Consider the following 17,771-nt stretch of genomic DNA (forward strand, 5'->3'; position numbering starts at 1 on the left):
CAATTCGATCATTTGGATTTTTCAAAGCATAACATTTACAGCCGAATATATGGAAGTAAGAAACATTTGGTTTCTTCTCTCTATACACTTCATAAGGAGTTTTCTTTAGAAAAAATCCTTAAAAGCACTCTGTTGATGATGTAGCAAGCTGTAGAAACTGTTTCAGCCCAAAATCGAGAAGAAATTTTGCTCTCGGAGGGTTCTGGCCATCTCCTGTAAAAATCTATTATTCCTTTCCACGACTCCATCTTATTTTGGAGTGTATGGAAAAAAGAAAACATGCTGGAAACCAAATTCATCACAAAACTTCGCAAAGTCTTGATTTTCAAACTCACTTTCATGGTCTGTTCGTATGCTCGAAATGGCAAATCCTTTTTCATTTTGAACCTTCTTGGCAAACTAATTTTCCCAAACACATAGAGTGCATAATTCAGGTTGGGAAGACCACGAACAAGCTTCTTGGAAGAAATCTTGGCAATCTGCTTCATGTTAACATGGCCAAGCTTTCGATGCCAAAGATTTACTTCATCTTGAATGGATATAAGACACTGAGAACTTTCTAGTTTAATATCCAGAAGGTAAATGTTCCCATGCCTTCTTCAAGTGAAAGATTGAGAGAAATCTTTACTATTTCCCGAACATATGCCTTCTTGGAAATTTATTTTGAATCCAGTATCGCAAAGCTGACTTATGCTGAGTAGATTGTAATTCGAGACCATCCACCAATGAGACATTGTTGATAGTCAAGCTCCAATCTTTACGGTTCCACATCCAACAATTCTTCCTTTGCTGTTCCCACCAAAGGAAACTTTTCCAAAATTTATTTGAACAAGTTTCATTAAGCAACTTGAATCTCTTGTCATGTGTCTCGAACAGCCACTATTCAAATATCATTTGATCTTCTTTGGTATCCATATTCTCTTGGTTCCAAGAGAGTTAGTATTAAAAATAGTCTTTGCCCAATCTCTCTTAACCGGTCTCCGAACCTTGGGACATTCCTTCTCGAAATGTTATGAGATATTACACTTTGAACATTTGAGAGCACTTTAGCCAACAGGTTTTACAAAAACTCTTTGAAAATGATTTTTGTAAAATGCCTTTGCAGGCCTTTATTTGAGTCTCTCTTTTACTTTGGGAAAATCAATTAATTGAATGGTCTATGAAGTCATACCCAAACTAGATTTGTTGAAATAAGGTTTTTATACTAAAAGAATTTTCTCCAACTTCTCAAATCCTTTTGAAAATCTTTTTGTGATATTTGAAATATCTTCTTTCAAAAAGGCATTTTCCTTCATAAGAGAATCAAAATTTACTTTCAAATCAACAAAACTTTTATCCAAACTTTCGAACTTTTCTTTCCAAGAAGTTTCGTATTGCCTCAGTTTAGAATTCTCATTTTTTAGTTCGAAAATCCTTTTAAAAGAGGTTTTGAGACTGAGATAGAGTTCATCTATATACTTCGAGACTTTAACAGGAATTTTTAAATTGCTAACCTCAACTTCTTTATCTGAGTCTGAATCAAAATCTGTTTCAAAGTCTGAGTTTGATTACAAATTGGCTATCAAACATATGTTGGCATATTCTTCATCACTTTCCTCACACTCGGTATCGCTCCAAGTTTCTGCTTTGAAAGCCTTTTTGTATTTCTCAGTTCTGCCTTTCTTTTTCTTCAACAGAGGGCAATTAAGTCTAATGTGCCCCTTTTTCTTGCATTCAAAGCTGATCACATCTTCTTCTTCTTTTTTCATTGTCCTTAGTTGGTTTGTTCTGAAATTTTTGAGTGCTCTGCTTCTTCCAGTTGAATCTTCTTCCCTTCTTATTCAACTTTCTGAACTTCTTAATCATAAGTGCTAGCTCCTCATCGTCCATGTCATCTTCTAAATCTGTATCATCAGAATCATCGTTAGATTTTAAAGCAATTGACTTGTTACCTTTTGGATCTTCTTCCTCATTGATCTACTCCACTTCATATAATTGAAGTGTGCCTACTAGTTCTTCTACTAAAAGAGGCATGATCCTCTAGGTGTCTCTAATTGATGTCTCTACATGATTCCAGTCTTTGGAGAGTCCAGGCATAAGTTTATTAACCTTCATTGGTCCTGAGATTGGCTGTCTTTGATATGCCAATCCATTCACGATTTCAGTAAAATGAATGAACATATTAGTAATGGATTCTCTAGGCTTCATCTTGAAGGCTTCGTACAGTCCAAGTAGAATATTGATTTTCATTTTTTTTACTCGATCAGTCCTTTCATAGGTAACGTGCAATTTGTCCCAAACTTCTTTCGCTGTTTCACAAGAAGAAATTTGGTTATACTCAGTAGGAGATAAAGCACAGTATAAAGAGTAAATAGCTTTAGCATCAAGAGCTTGTCTCTTGGTTATTTCTGCTTATGTCATTTCGACAGCATCTACAACTTCATTTCCTCTTTCTGCAGTTGATGTAGTTTTAAGATTAATCCCTTTTTCTACCATTTCCCATTCTAGGGGATCTTTCGATTTCAGAAACGCCTTCATTTTGTTTTTCCACACATTGTACTATTTCCCATCAAAGTAAGAAGGTCTAGTGTTGCTCTGAACTTCGACCAATCCTGGAGCCAAAATACTAGCCATAAATCTTTAGCTTAGAAGTATAAACACTTCAATAAAATAAGCATACAAGCTCTGATACCAATTGTTAATGTTAGTATGAACACCTACTTGGGGTGAATAGGTGTGAAGACAATTTTTCGAAAGAATAGTAGAGATATTTTGTTTCCAAAACGGAGTTTAAAAAATAATAGACTTTGAGCTAGTTCAAACTTTAGCAGTTAAGTAGAATTACTAACAAAGTAAAGGAGTTTAGGAAAGAGAAAAAGAACACTAGATTTATAGTGGTTCGGCTTAGATCAAGCCTACGTCCACTCTCCCACACTGACAACCCATTGGAGAAAATCCCGCATCTAGATAAATTTTCATTCTTTGGTGGCATTCAGTCTAGAGTTTGTCAGTGTGGGTAGACTCTGAACTTAGAGCCTGGCGGTCTTCAGACTTTGACACTAAAGTCTAAAAGCCCTCAAACTAGACTTTGGAAATATTTTGTCAACTTCAAAACAATATAGGAGAATTCTCCAACACCTCATTGTTCATCAAGACGGAAGCAGCCACATCTTAATTCCATTAATTAAATTACTTGGCGAATTCACAAATTAGACCATTGTGAATCACCACCTGATACCAATTGCTTGTTGACCATGTCAAGGCCTAATTGTGATTTGTGAGTCATTGTCAATAGATCCAAATTTGATTTTCGAATATTTTGTTTCGTTATTTAAATATAGTTGATGCATATAATTGAATTTCCATATGTATTATTCTATCTAAAATATTGAGTAGCCTTTTAAATTAGGGATTATTCCCAAGTTTTACAATGTGTCATAATGGTCAATCCGATTTTGTGCTTGAGATATGGTAGATATAATTCGCGATTTCATGAAAAATTGTCCAATCCAATCTCATGCTCGAGATATGATTCGTTAGTTTATTTCAAAAAATAAATGGATATGTAAAATATCTTGCGTGATTTGACATCATGTTTGACATGGATATGGTTTCTTTCTACCTTTATTCAATTTGAATTGATTTTTCTTCCATAAAAGGAAACCCAAAAAACAAAATTAGAATTTGATTTGATTCTTATTGATAATGATGCTAATTTTGGACTAAATTGCATATGTTAAATCAGGTATTTTATTTATTCCGAATTTTATGAATAAAATTAAAAGAAAAATTATTTACCTTGAGATGATTAGGAAATTATTTTCGAAAATGTGTATTTTCACAAGACAAATGGACACTTAGTTAAAGTCCAAATCAATTTCACTTGAGGTTATTAGACTTGGGCCTTGTTTGTTTAAAATTGTTTTGTTCCCTAAAAAAAAAAAAAAAAAAATCTTTTGCTCCGTCGAACAAAAAATAATAGAAACATATTTGGTAAAACTTTTGTTAATAGAATAAAAAAATTTATTCTTTTTCCCGAGAACAGATTTGGAACAACAAACAAGAAGAAGAAAAGAGTTGCTTCTTGTTCCTAGGAACAATTCCGAGAAACAATTTTCTCTCTCCTCTTTCTTTTCTTCTCTTTCTTTTCATCTTCTTCTTCTTCATTTTGGCCAGTTGCCGGCCTTGGCCATGGCTGGCGCTAGCGACTGGCCAGACAAGGTCCGGTGACCTCACCAAAGTGTCGCTGACCCCCTGTAGACGCTGAGCCACGGCAAGGCTCGGCCTCGCTAGATTTGGGCCAGCTCAAGCTTGCCCAGCCCAGGCGAGGCCCGTGAGGCTCGCCTAGCCACCAAGGCCATTGGTGATGCTCGGCCTCGCCGAGATCCCAGCCGCTTACTGGCCATCACTGTGGCCGACAAGGCCACAAAGAGAAAGAAGGAAAAAAAAAAAAAAAAAAAGAATGTCGCGACCTCCTGAAGCGAGGTTGAACCTCTTAGGGTTTAGACTAATGGACTACTAAGTCTTAAACTTAGCTCGAGCTGTCCCAAGCCCACACCAATTCGCGACTTAAGTTCAAGTTTTTTTTTAAATGGATTTTATCTATGAATTGCCACTAATCAATTTACGGTAGCTCAATTAGACACCTAAGTAAAATAACAGGAGAATTATTTTACTCCTACGAACCAGAAACTTTGGGTACGAGGACTTGGTTACACTAGATTTCTCTAATATCCTTTCGGTACCATTCTTTTTATTTTCAAAATTTTTTTTTGCAAGAAATTTGAAGTGATTTTAACCTAAATCTCTATAATGTAAAATGGTGATCACACGGGTGCTCAGTCATTATTAAACACTGACCAAATCAAATAACTTGCATCAAAAGAATTAAATGCACAAAAGCAAGCAATTTTTTGGGTTTTCTTTTATCTTGAAATTAAAACTTACCTATATAACGTACACTTTAACTACATGACCTAATTTTACTAACAAGCAAATTATAATTAAATGATTCTAACATGCAAACTATTTGACATGCACCTAATATTTTTATATTTTTTATTAAAATTTGGAATTAATAAAAACCCTAATTAATCTATCTAAAATGAATAATTTTCTAATCTATTTTAGGGAATAATTTGACTTAAACCCTATCCTATCTTAGAAAACTATATTTTTCATAATAAAAAAAGTTATTAAAATATGCAAAGATTATTTAAATTCAATCTTAATCTATTATGAAAACTATCTAAACGTGCAATCTAAAAAATGCAATCTGACTTATGAAACCAACATACTCCAATGTAAGATTTGATTTTTTTTGTATTTTCCAAAAAAAAAAAAAAAAAAACAAGCAAATTCCAAATAAATGCTATATCTAACCCACTCAAGATATTCATCAAATAAAGGATTAAAACAATCGAAAAAATAATTAGTCGTCTCACGGATTAAATTAACGATTATTTTAACCTTAAACATCACAACATACAAGAAAGTTTATAATGACTTAATAAGTTAAAATACTATCAAAATGCCCCAAAAAAATTAATATAATTAAAAAAAATGATCCAACGTCTTACGGATCAAGTTAATAATTACAGTAATTTTGGACAAGACCCTATGGGTAATGCCTAAAATATTCATAAAATGAACATCGACATCCAATGTTCCAATTTACGTAATAACGGAGTTTGATATAATAAAAAAAAAACTAAAAATAGACTACCTTGACTTCTTCTTTAAAAAAAAAAAAAAAAAAATGGGACCGGTTTGTGTGACTTGCGACCGACAAATTATGCCGAGGTCAGGGACGGTGGCGTGGGCGTTGGGTGAAGCCTGGTAGACGGCGATGGTGCTACTGGTGCTCAGGTGAAGAGAACCACAAACGTGGGCTGGCTGGAGCTGATTCAGAGCTCTGATAAGGGGACTAGGGACGGGCAGACCAACAACAGGTAGGGGCTGCTGTGGTAGCATCACTCGAGTAGTAGGGACAACCGGCAGCGTAAGAGGAGGCACGTCAATAGGGGCAATAGCGGCGGAGGCGAGATGCTCTGGCAATTGGCAACGGCGTCGTGGGCAGAGGTGCTGCAGGGGCGTTGGGTTGTCGCGGGTCAGTGTGGGCTACAGGTGAGGCGACGCCTGATGGTGGTTGGTGAAGCGACGAGCTACGATGGCACGGCAAGGAGAACGGAGGCGCGAGCAACGGGCGGGTCATGGGATCTGCAGGTTGCAAGCGAGGCGAAGATCCAGGTAGAGGTGCTGGGTTGTGGCTACAACAAGCGTTAGCACTGGCGGAGCGACAACGACTAGCGAGACGAGGCACGGTGACTGGTAAGTGAAGCCGCTACAACGGATGCTGAGCACTAGTGAGGTAGCAGTGGACCGGTGGTAGCGAAGCAGAAGCAACTAGACGAGTAGCAAGGGTGCAGTGGATTGAGCGGTGAGGAACAAGTGAAGAAGACGAGTAGTAACCTTGCCTTTTTTTCTTTTCTTTTTTGTTCTTTTCACCTCTGCCGGCCACACGTCCTTTCTACTTGTTGTGCTTTTTCTAATATGCTGACCTTTTGCTAACTTTTGCTTTCCCTCAAAAGAGCTTTTCTTTTTATTTTGTGTTGTTTTCTCTAGAGGCCAAAAAGAAAACGAAGGAAGAAGCCCCCCGATGGAAAGAACCCATTTTTTCTTTTCCTTCTTTGAGTGTCATTTTTTCAACCCCCTCCCTCTGTATGTGAGCAATCTTTTTATAAGCCAAGAATTTGATCTTCATGGAATATTTCATTTTCTTTTTAAATGCACATGAAAACCAATTTTGCTTGTGCATAATTCCCTTGAATATATCGTTGAAATATATGCACCCTGCACAATATTCTCTTTTATATTTTCAAATATTCAATCTGAAAGCTTCCTTTCTGCCAAAAAATATGTCCCTTGGTGCATATTACCTGTATATGTGAAAAATCTCACGTTGTATAAAAAATCAACGCTCACCGTCGGTCCAATGCAAAAATGGAATAAAATTGATTCTCATAAAACTATATGTTACGCAATTTTAATTATATTTTTTTGGGGTTAAAATTAACCCTTTTTTTTAGCAAAATTTAGGTGTCAACAGCTGCCCCTCTTTGAAGGTGAGCTCATAGAGGTTTCCTTCGAAGATAAATTGAGACCTAAATTTTGATCATGCACACACTGAATGATTTTTTTTAAAAAGAATTCCATTTTGGAATGATGCATGGAAATGCTAATGCAAATGATAAAGGAACCTACCTGGAATGACTTACCTTCAAGGAGGATAGAGATTTGAGATAGTTGGTGTTACATGTCCAGGATACATACCTTTCTACGGTCGCCCAAAATAGTAACGAGGCTTTGTAAGGAGACTATTTTTTAGGACCTGTACCTTTCTACGATCACCCAGCATGGCAGTATTCAATTGTCTAGACCCAAACTTTTCTTTAGTCGCCTTGACAAAAACAATTACTTTTCCATGACCCGTACCTTTCTACGGTCATGTGTTAGAGCAATAAATATTGTTTAGGACCCGTACCTTTCTACGGTTGCCTAAATGGGAAAATTACTTTTCCAGGACCCGTACCTTTCTACGGTCGCTTGTTAAAGCAACAAATATTGTCTAGGACCCATACCTTTCTACGATCACCTAGCATTTTGGCATAGATCATCTGACCAGAACCCGAACCTTTCTTCGGTCGCCTTAATCAGACAGAATCTAGAGAAAATCTTTAAAGGGCAACTTGACCGAGTCGAGTGTCAGTGCACTTGAAAGAAAATACCTCCTAAGCATGCCAATTTGATTGGGGGACTTCGGGCTATAGAAGCATGCCAAGTCAGTAACTCTAGGCTACAAGAGCACACCGTGTCAATTAAGAGAGACATGGGGCTATAAAAGCAGGCCAAATCAATGAAAGCACGCTAGGTCGATATAAAGGGAGATTGGGCTATGGAAGCACATCGGGTCGATATAAAGAGAAACTAGGCTATGGAAGCACGTCGAGTCGATGAAATGGACTTTGAGCTACAAAAGCACGCTGGGTCGATATAAAGGAACACCAAGCTATGAAAGCATGCCGGGTCAATGAAAAGGACTCTGGGCTACGAAAGCACGCTAGGTTGATATAAAGGGACACTAGGTTATGGAAGCACGCCGAGTCAATAAAAGGAACTTTGGGCTACGAAAGCACACTAGGTCAATGTAAAAGTACATCGGGCTATGGAAGCATGCCGGGTCTGGAAAATTGGCAGAGAAAGCCAGCTAGTGGTGGGACCATAACAAGGGGACAAAGGATGAGAGAGAAACCTAGGTGGTCCCCCCCAATCCTTTGTCCCCCTCTTTCTTCTTCCTTCTGCCTGTCGACACCACCCTCCCTCCGTCCCAGCTTGCTGCTCGAAACCCTAGAAACCCAAAAGTAAAACCAACAGCTAGCCTTGCCCGTCAAAGCTAGCCGGAGCTACCGCAAGCCGCCACATCGCCCGTCGCGCCCCTGTGTGCTCACCCGCACGTCCTGCTCTCTCTACACCTATCTCGCGCCCAACTCACTGTCTTGAGCTTCCTTGCTATCATCCAACTGCCAAACATCGCCGTTCCACCACCGCTAGCCATCGGAGACGCCCGTCCAAGCTATTGCAATCCCCGTTGTCCATCCTCGTCGCTTCAAGCCAACCGATTCGACCTCTCTCGACCCCAACCAGCACCGAATATAAGCTGAGCATAGTGGGTCTCACAATTGCTATTCGGATTGGTGGCTTTCCCGACCTCGCTTGGCGGTACAACTTTCGAGTTTGTCAATCCTCGCTGCGTCCTCGTCGTTTTGATCCGGGCGGATCGTTAATCAAGTGAATTTAACTCACTAATCCTTACTTAGTAAGTTAATGATGTTTAAGGGTTGATTAATTTAGACTAAGTATGGATTAGATAGATAGTTAGAAAAGATTATCAATTTAAATCATTGTTATTGCATGTTAAGTTGTTAGAGTAGTGTATTAGAGTTTAGACAAGCTCTAGTATTTATCTAAAGTGGTTCGAAGTTTTCCGAGCCCGTCTTGGCTTTTAATTAGGCTTTTCCGGCCTAAGTTGTATTTATTGGCATTTAATAATTAATTTTCGCAATTATTTAATTATTTATTTATTTTTCAAAAACTAAACCCCGATAGCCGGTGACCAGAATTTTATGTTGATTATAGTGATGTGATATGTTTATTTAATTGTGGTTATTTTGTTCAATTTAGGTGTTGCTTGCAATTTTGGGTATTTATCCAAAAATTTATTTATTTTAATATTTAATTAGAAAATCACTAGGTGATGGTTTACAGCACCAAAAATGTGTTTTTGGATTGTGGAAATTAGTGGGATTTTTTTAGAGTGAAAAATATTGTATTTTGGCTAAGGCCAATCTTGTACCCACACACGATTATTTTTATCGGGTATGATAAAAATGGTGAAATCATTAGATAGTCAGGATGGTATACTATATCAACCTATGGGCTATGATATGTCAGCTTAGGGTAAGCAGTATACCGATATATTATATCAGCCTACAGACCTTGATATACCCAAAGCTGACATATCAAGACCCATAGGCTGATAGAGTATACTACTAATGCTCACTAGAAGCTGCTAAGGTATATTGCTCACCCTAAGCAGTATACTCTGTTGTCAGCTTCTGGTGAGCTATATTATTATCAAGTTTGGGCGAGCTATACTATCTATCTTCAGCTTAGGGTGAGTAGATATTGATATGATCAATTTGGATAGATAGTATTGAATGGATTGACTGAGTGATAGTCTTGCCGACATGAAATCAACTAGTTCGATTGATCGATGATTCGATCAGCTTTATGATTTGATTGGTTGAGTGATTTGTGAGTATTTGAATTGTATTGACTTGCAAGAAGGAACTGAGGCAAAGGTAAGTCATCCAACCTATGCTCATGCTTAGGCAGCCCTTTGGGCATATTTTCTTCCTAATCAGGGCTTAGGGGGTTAAACTTGCTGAGACATTATCTCACCCCATTGTGGGATAACATTTTCAAGTGCCTAGATGGCAGTTGTGGAGGACCTGAAGACCCGAAGTCTGGAAGGTGGAGAAATCAAAATCGGCGAATGTGTCTGACTAGCGGGTTATAGGACAGTTCCCTTTTGTTGTACCGATATGTTTGTAAACAACCTGGTGTTGTATATAAATCTGTTTGTTTATAAAAGGCTTGTTTTGTTTGTGAATTATGGCGTTATCTTTCTATCCCATCTGATTGTTGTATGGAGATTTATTATTTGTTTTTGCATGCGTACTAAAATGAATGGGTCAGCGATATGTCTTGAGATGTCACTATTTAATCAACCGATAAGGAATGGATACATGCTCAGAGTATCGGGACGTGACATCCCCGTTTAAGTGGATCATAGCATGGTTTAGAATTGGAGTGATAAGGTGCGATGGTTTATGGGATAATCAGTAGGATTCGCCTTTATTTCATGCCGATGCAAGTCTGTGATAGCTAACTAATAGAAATTGTTTGTTTCTGTGGATCGCTCAACTTCTAATTTTGTGTGGAATTGGAATGAAGGTTTCAGTAGAAACTAAGTGATGAGCGATCAAGAGCGAAGGACTCCTAGGAAGCGTATTATGGGGCCTATTACTCGGTGTAGGATGCCGACGAGGGTTGGTACCCGAGAAGGTTGGGGAAGAGCGCCAACACAGGCTAGCGCGATTGGAGTAGCACCGCCGCCTGTTGCTGCTGGGGTAGTAGCCCCTGAGGATCTAAGATTTGCTAGCATCATGCAAGCACTCGAGATGATGGGTAACATAATGGATCAGTAGGCCTAGATCCAAGCCGTGAGTGATGCCGCTCCAACCACCACTACTACAGCTATCGTGAATGCCGCCGTAGATGCGCTACTTTCTGCTGCTACCGCCACACACCGCCGCTATGACATCCTAAATTTTAAATTATGTTTTTCATTAAATTAAATTGGGCCTTTCATCGACACGCCTCAAAACTAATTAGTCTTGGGATAGCTAAATTATATGGAGAAGTCGTTAAGGGATTTTAATACAATAAGACTTGAGAATTCGACTAGGAATCAACTATTCGACCATGCTCATCTACAAAGATCATTTCGACACAGTAAGATTGATTAAAAATCATAGATAGGTCGATTCAATTGAGATGTGTGATTAAACCTAGGTGATTCCACTAAATTGCAAAATTCTCGTCAATTGGCACCAGATTGATTTTTCTATCGTTTTGGTACCCTATGTCCGTATTTAAATTCTCGAGATTTTTACGACAATTGAGAGTCTTCAATGTGTCAAAGAGGTTCATTGTGGCTCGAAGAAAATCAACCACGGGTTATTTGCACTAAAAATTTCTGAAAGCTTCCCTATAGCCTAGGTCACGCTAAAATCGTGCCAGATTAAAATTAACCGTAAATTTGAATCCGATTTCAGAAATTAAAAGTTTGTCATGTCACAAGTCATTTTAGGAACATCAACTTAGTCTCCGAAATTTTTCTACAAACTAAGACTTTTTGGGAAAAAGTTGAGACAAGGCCGTTTTTATTTGGAAAATGCAAAGGACCATTTTTATCGCGAAATTCAGATGCAAATGGGATCTATTAGCGAGGAAAAATGCCAATTTCATCGAGGACTCGTTGGTTGAATTTATAGAGGCCAAATTGATTTGATTCAAGGAGGATTTGAAGTGAAATTGAGGGAAAACTTGGTGAAATTCGTATGCCCCCACGACCCATGACTTTTAGACCATTTCCCTAGCTTGTTGAGGGAGCTTGAAGGCTAAGAATTGCTGAGGAAGCCATCCATGGTGGTGGGACCATTTCAAGGAGACCAAAGGGATAGAGTTTGTGCAAGGGGGACCCTCCAAAGCCAAGTTGTCTCCATCTTCTTCCTCTCTCCTCCTAACCAGTCGACCACCATCCCTCTCCAGCTCCTTAAAGCCCCTGAAAACCCTAGAAACCCAGCCATTCTCCTCCCCAAGCCGTTGAGCAGCCTGCCAAAGCCGTTGCATGATGTTTGACCGCCCGCCGAGCCAGAGACCTGCGTCCGCTCGCCGTCTAGTCGTACGCTGGTTCACGCGTCTCAGCTGCTTATGCTCGACACCAGCACCCTACTCGCCGCCTGCCAAAGCTGTCCCAGCTACCGTGTGACGCCGTCGACCACCTCAACCACCCATCCAAGCCTCCACTGGTCTTCCCTGCCCGTTCCACCTTTCTCAGCCACAACTAAAACTGAACAGCCCTGGGTTTCTAGCCATTGTTTGGCTCGTTTCTGGGACGTTACCAACCCTGCTTAGTGGTGCCACTTTGGAGTTTGTCGCTCCTCGTCTCGATCCTGTCGTTTTGATCCGAGCAAATTGCTTAGCAGGTAAGTTTAACTTACTAATCATTGCTTAGTAAGTTAATGAAATTTAAGGATTGATTAGTTTATGTTAAGTATGGATTATGTTGATAGTTAGATTAGATTAGCAATTTAATTAATCGTTATTGCATGTTAGGTGGTTAAAGTAATGTAATTAGACCATAGACAAGCTCTAGTATTTATCTAGAGTGGTTGGAAAATTTTATGTGCCCATCTAAGCTTATAATTAGGCTTTATGGGCCTAAGTTGCTATTTTTTTGTATTTAATAATTAAATTTTGTATTTATTTAATTTTAAAAAATTATCCAAGAAAGCCGATGACTAGAATTTTATGCCGATTTCAGTGGTGTGATCTGTTTATTTAATTGAATATTATTTTGTGCAAATTGAGTGTGATTAATTTCAGTAATTAGTTAGAAAATCATTGGGCGTCGGTTTATAGTGCCAAAAATGGATTTGTGGACTATTGAAATTGGTGAAATTTTCAATCAAAAAATATTATATTTTTGTTAAGGTCAACCATGTGACCACACACAAGTATTTTTATCAAGTATGATAAAAATGGCGAAATTTTTAGATGATTAGGATGGTATATTTTATCAACACGTGGACTGTGGTCCAGCGGCTTCTAGCAATCATATTTAATATACTATATCAGTTTATCTAGCAGCTTTTGGTGAGCATATTTAATATACTATATCAGTATATCTGGCAGCTTTTTGTGAGTTATACTATTTATTTTCAACTTAGAGTAAGCTGTCCGCAAGGTGGTCAGACTTTATAGATAGTGTTGATTGAGATGACTAGGGAATGGTCTTGTTGACATGGAATTGACTAAGTCAATTGATCGATAGTTCGATCTAATTAGTTGAAATGATTGAATGGTTATTAGAATTGTACTAACTTGCAAGAAGAGACTAAGGCTAAGGTAAGTCCTCTGACTCACGTTTGTGCTTAGGCAGCCTTAGAGTGTATTTTCTTCCTAGTCAATCTTGGGGGATAGAACTCGTTGAGAAGCCGTCTCACCCCGTTGTAGGATAACATTTCAGGTCCATAGATGGCAACTCCTCCTAAGTTTTTTGGACGGCTTAAGAAGGTTACAAAATAGACATCTTATATTCCATTGCATGAGAACACTAGGGGCTAGACCTATGAGCTGGTAAGGTCCGTAGTCTGGGTCGATGCGAGTCTCACCCACAAGGTGCCCCACCGATACAGATCACGGTATCGCCAGGCTTAGGATGGCTAGAGAGAGGGTCTCATACCAGAGTCTGAGATACCTCTGTATGTACTGGAGGTGGCTTTTGGGAAGGGTACTGCAGATCCCTCTTGAGGTTCAGTGGCAGTCACGGATCTTAAAGAACCAGAGTCCCTGATGTATTATGCTGAAGGCTCCAATTGAAGTGTGGATGAAGATGGAGAGGAAGACGAGGATCCGTAGTTTGTGAAACCCCATTGTTTAGTAGAACTTATATAGATATATATATATATATATCAGTTTGTATTGTATATAACTAGTTGTGATATGTATATATAAGTGTGATGTTGGTTTTCAAAATTATGGCCCTACTTTCCTATCCCATATTGTCACACCCCGATCCTCGGGCGCGCGTCCATCCCTTAACTGGTCAATTTATTTGCGACGTCCTAGGAAGGTCGCCGACCCATTCTTTTATATACGCATGCGGAAGCTTAATAAAATCCCCAGACAATCAAACAATGAGATAGAAAACTAGGATCATATTTTTCAAACAGAGACAAGTCTTTATAGACAAACTGGTTAATTACAAACTTAGGCTATTTACAAAATTGACGGCTTATCGAAAAGGGGACTGTCTTAACATCCACTAGTCAGACCCATTTGCCGATTCTTTAGCCTCCACCTTCCGAACTCCAGGACTTCCGATCTTCCACGATCGTCATCTAGGGACCTGAAATATTTTCCCCAAACCGAGATGAGACTATTTGTCAGCAAGTTCTACCCCACTAAGACCTTATTAGGAAGCCAATACGCCATAAGGGCTGCCTAAGCACAACACAGATCAAAGGGCTTACCTTGGCATCAGTTCCTTCCTGCACATCAGTTCAATCAATAATATTGACAACTACAGCAATCAATCACATTCCACCAATCAGATCGACTCAGCGATCAATTGACTTAATCAATTACATGTCACCACAATCTTTCCCTGGTCGGTATATTCAATACTATCTATAAAGTCTGACCATAGTCTAGGACTGCTCAACCAAAGCTGAAAATAGATAGCATAGCTCACCCAAAGCTGATAGATATAGTATACTATGTATATGTTCACCCAAAGCTGATAGATTAAGGCCCTCAGGCCAATTTAGTATACTATATATATGTGCTCGCCCAAAGCTGATAATAAGGTATACTGCTCACCCAAAGTTGACATATCGACCGTAGGCTGATATAGTATACCGGTATACTACTCACCCAAAGCTGACATATTGCCCGTAGGCCGATATAGTATACCACTCCAAACATATAGTCAATTCATCATTTTTTTATTTTTTATTTTTTATCATTCACGATAAATAGTCGTGTGTGGGTACACGGTCGGCCTTAGCCAAAATATAATAATTTCATTTACAAATATCCAACCAATTTCAACAGCTTATTACATATTTTTGGCGTTGTAAGCCGACGCCTAGTTATTTTTCCATTAATAACCAAAATCAAATAATTTAGGGATAAATTCTAAATTTACAATTAATTCAATTAAGCACAAATTAACGCTCAAATGACTAAACAGACTGCACCACGATAATCAGCATAAAATTCCGGTCACCGATTATCCCGGTCAAAATTTCCGGAAAATAATAAATAATTAAATTTATTCCGAAAATTAAATAAAATAATATTATATTATAATAATATATTCGAAATAATTATTTAATCAAAAATAATTAATTAAGGCTTAAACAAGATTACTTTAATCCAAACATTTACCTAGCCTTAATTAATTATCCACTAAACTAATCACATCCCTTAATCCACTTAACATTTAAATAAACTTATCTAATCACCTAAACCTACTTAGTATAATCTAAACATCCCTTAAACGTGAATAACCTACTAAGTGGAGATTAGTGAGTTAAACTCACCAAATTAACGAACCGAGCAGCTCAAATTGACGGTGATGCAGAGGGGATCGATTCACTCCAAAGAGGACCTAGCTTTCGGGGTCGGGAAGTCGGCCAAAACGGGCCACGAAGCTGCTGCCATACCCATTTTTCTCCTCTCTGCTCACTGTTGGTTGAGGGTGGATCCGGCGCTAGTTGAGGCATGCAAGGGCTGAGAGGGGTTGAGGGAGTCTCGGCGGGCTGAGGCGGGGGTGTACGGTGGCTAGAGGTGGCAGATTTGCGGCCTAAGCTAGCCGAACAGCTTCCTGGACACATGAGTAGAGGCCGACAGAGACAGCCGGGCCTCGGCCAAGCGCGGGCGAGCGCAGGCAGCGGTGGAGCGTGAGATGGCGAGTGGTGACGGCGGCAGTCCAACGGCGAACGGCAGTGTGAGGCGGCAATAGCTGCTCGGGTTTCGCCGGTCTTCGGCGTGCTAGGTTCCTCGAGCAACAAGAAGAAATGGAGGAGAGAGGGTCGACGGAAGTAGCAAGGAGAAGGGGGGCTAGCTAACGGCGGTCTGGCGAGGGCGTGCGACGAGCAGAGGCGCACAAGGAAGAGGGAGATGGAGGAGGAGCTCGACGGAGGAGAGAGTGGGAACCAGTTTCTCTCTCTCTCTCTCTTAGGTCACTCAAACACATGGCCCACCATGACCTCATGTGAGGTCATCTTCCACTAACACCAAGCTTCCACAACTATCTTCAATGGATCCAATTTCTCCCTCCACCATGGCATACGAATTTGTACACTTCCCTCACCAATTCCATTCAATCCTCTTCAATTCTCATTTAATTGAGCTCAAATCAACGCCTATAAATTCATCCAAGGTGTCCTCACTTAAGTCCACATTTTTCCTTGTCCATTGAACCAACTTGTATTTCAAAATTGCGATCAAAAGCGGTCCTCTAACTAGCTTGAACAAAAACAGCCTTACTTTGCTTTTCTGCCAAAAATCTCGGTTGTAGAAAAATCTTCTGAGGATGAGTCGACGTTCCTAAAATGAATTGTGACTTGACAGAACTCTCAATTTCTAAATTCTGGTTCAATTTTACGATTAATTTCAATTCGGCACGAATTTAGTGTGTCCTAATCTACAGAGTAACTTTTAGGAAATTTTCATGAATTTGACCTGTGGTTGATTATTCTCAAGCCACAAAGTACATCTTCAACACATTGATGACTCTCGGTTGTCGTAGAAATCTCAAGGTTTTAAATACAAACACGAGGTATCAAAACGACAGAAGAATTGGTCTAATGATGATCGACAAGAATTGTGTAATTAGGTGGAATCACCCACATTTAATCACATACCTTTGTCGAGTCAACATATCTCTGATTTCTAATCGATCTTACCGTGTCGTAATGATTTCCTTTAGATTTGCATGGTCGAGCAGTCGTTTCCTAGTCGAATTCTCAAGTCTAATGCGTTAGAATTCCTTAACGACTTCACTTGATAGACTAGTTATCCCTTGAGTGATCAGTTCGGGGAAAAGAACTATAAATGCATTGATGAAATGCCTAACTATTTCAATCGAAATCAGAATCTGGATTTCAAGATGTCACACATATTGTTGTTGTTTAGGGATTATTTAATTGCTTCCACATGTGCATTAAAATGAATGGGTCAGTGATGTGTCCTGGGACGTCGCTATTTTAATTGCCCGAGAGGGATGGGCACTCGCTCAGATGATTGGGGCGTGACATCCCTATTTAATTGGTATCAGAGCAAGGTTAGTGATTGAAGTGATAAGGTGCAATGGTTCATGGGATAGTTAGCAGGAAAGGACTTTAATTTCTTGCCGGTGCACGGTTGTGATAGCTAATTAGTAGAAATTTATTTGTTGTGTGGATTTCTCAATTTCTAATTATGTACGGAATTGGGAACAGATTTGTAGAAAAGCTACATTATGAGTGATCAGGAGTAGAGGACTCCTAGGAAGAGTACTGTTAGGCCTGAACTCAGTGTAGGACGCCAATGAGGATCGGTACCTGACGAGGCTGGGGTAGAGCACCAGTTGAGGCTAGCGCAAGTGGAGTAGCACCACCTCCTGTTGGTGCTGGGGTAGCAGCCCCTGGTGATCCAGGAACCGTTGGGATAGCACAAAAGTTGGATGCAATGAGAGAGATGATGAGGCAGCAAGCCCGAAACCAAGCTGCCACCTTTACCACCGCCGTTGCAGCCATCGCTCAAGTCGCTGCCAATGCTGTACCTTTCGTTGAACCTACTACCGCTCCTCCTGAGGTTCCACCAGGGAACGTGGC

The sequence above is a fragment of the Eucalyptus grandis genome, chromosome 9 (genome assembly GCF_016545825.1).
Source record: "Eucalyptus grandis isolate ANBG69807.140 chromosome 9, ASM1654582v1, whole genome shotgun sequence".
Taxonomy (NCBI): domain Eukaryota; kingdom Viridiplantae; phylum Streptophyta; class Magnoliopsida; order Myrtales; family Myrtaceae; genus Eucalyptus; species Eucalyptus grandis.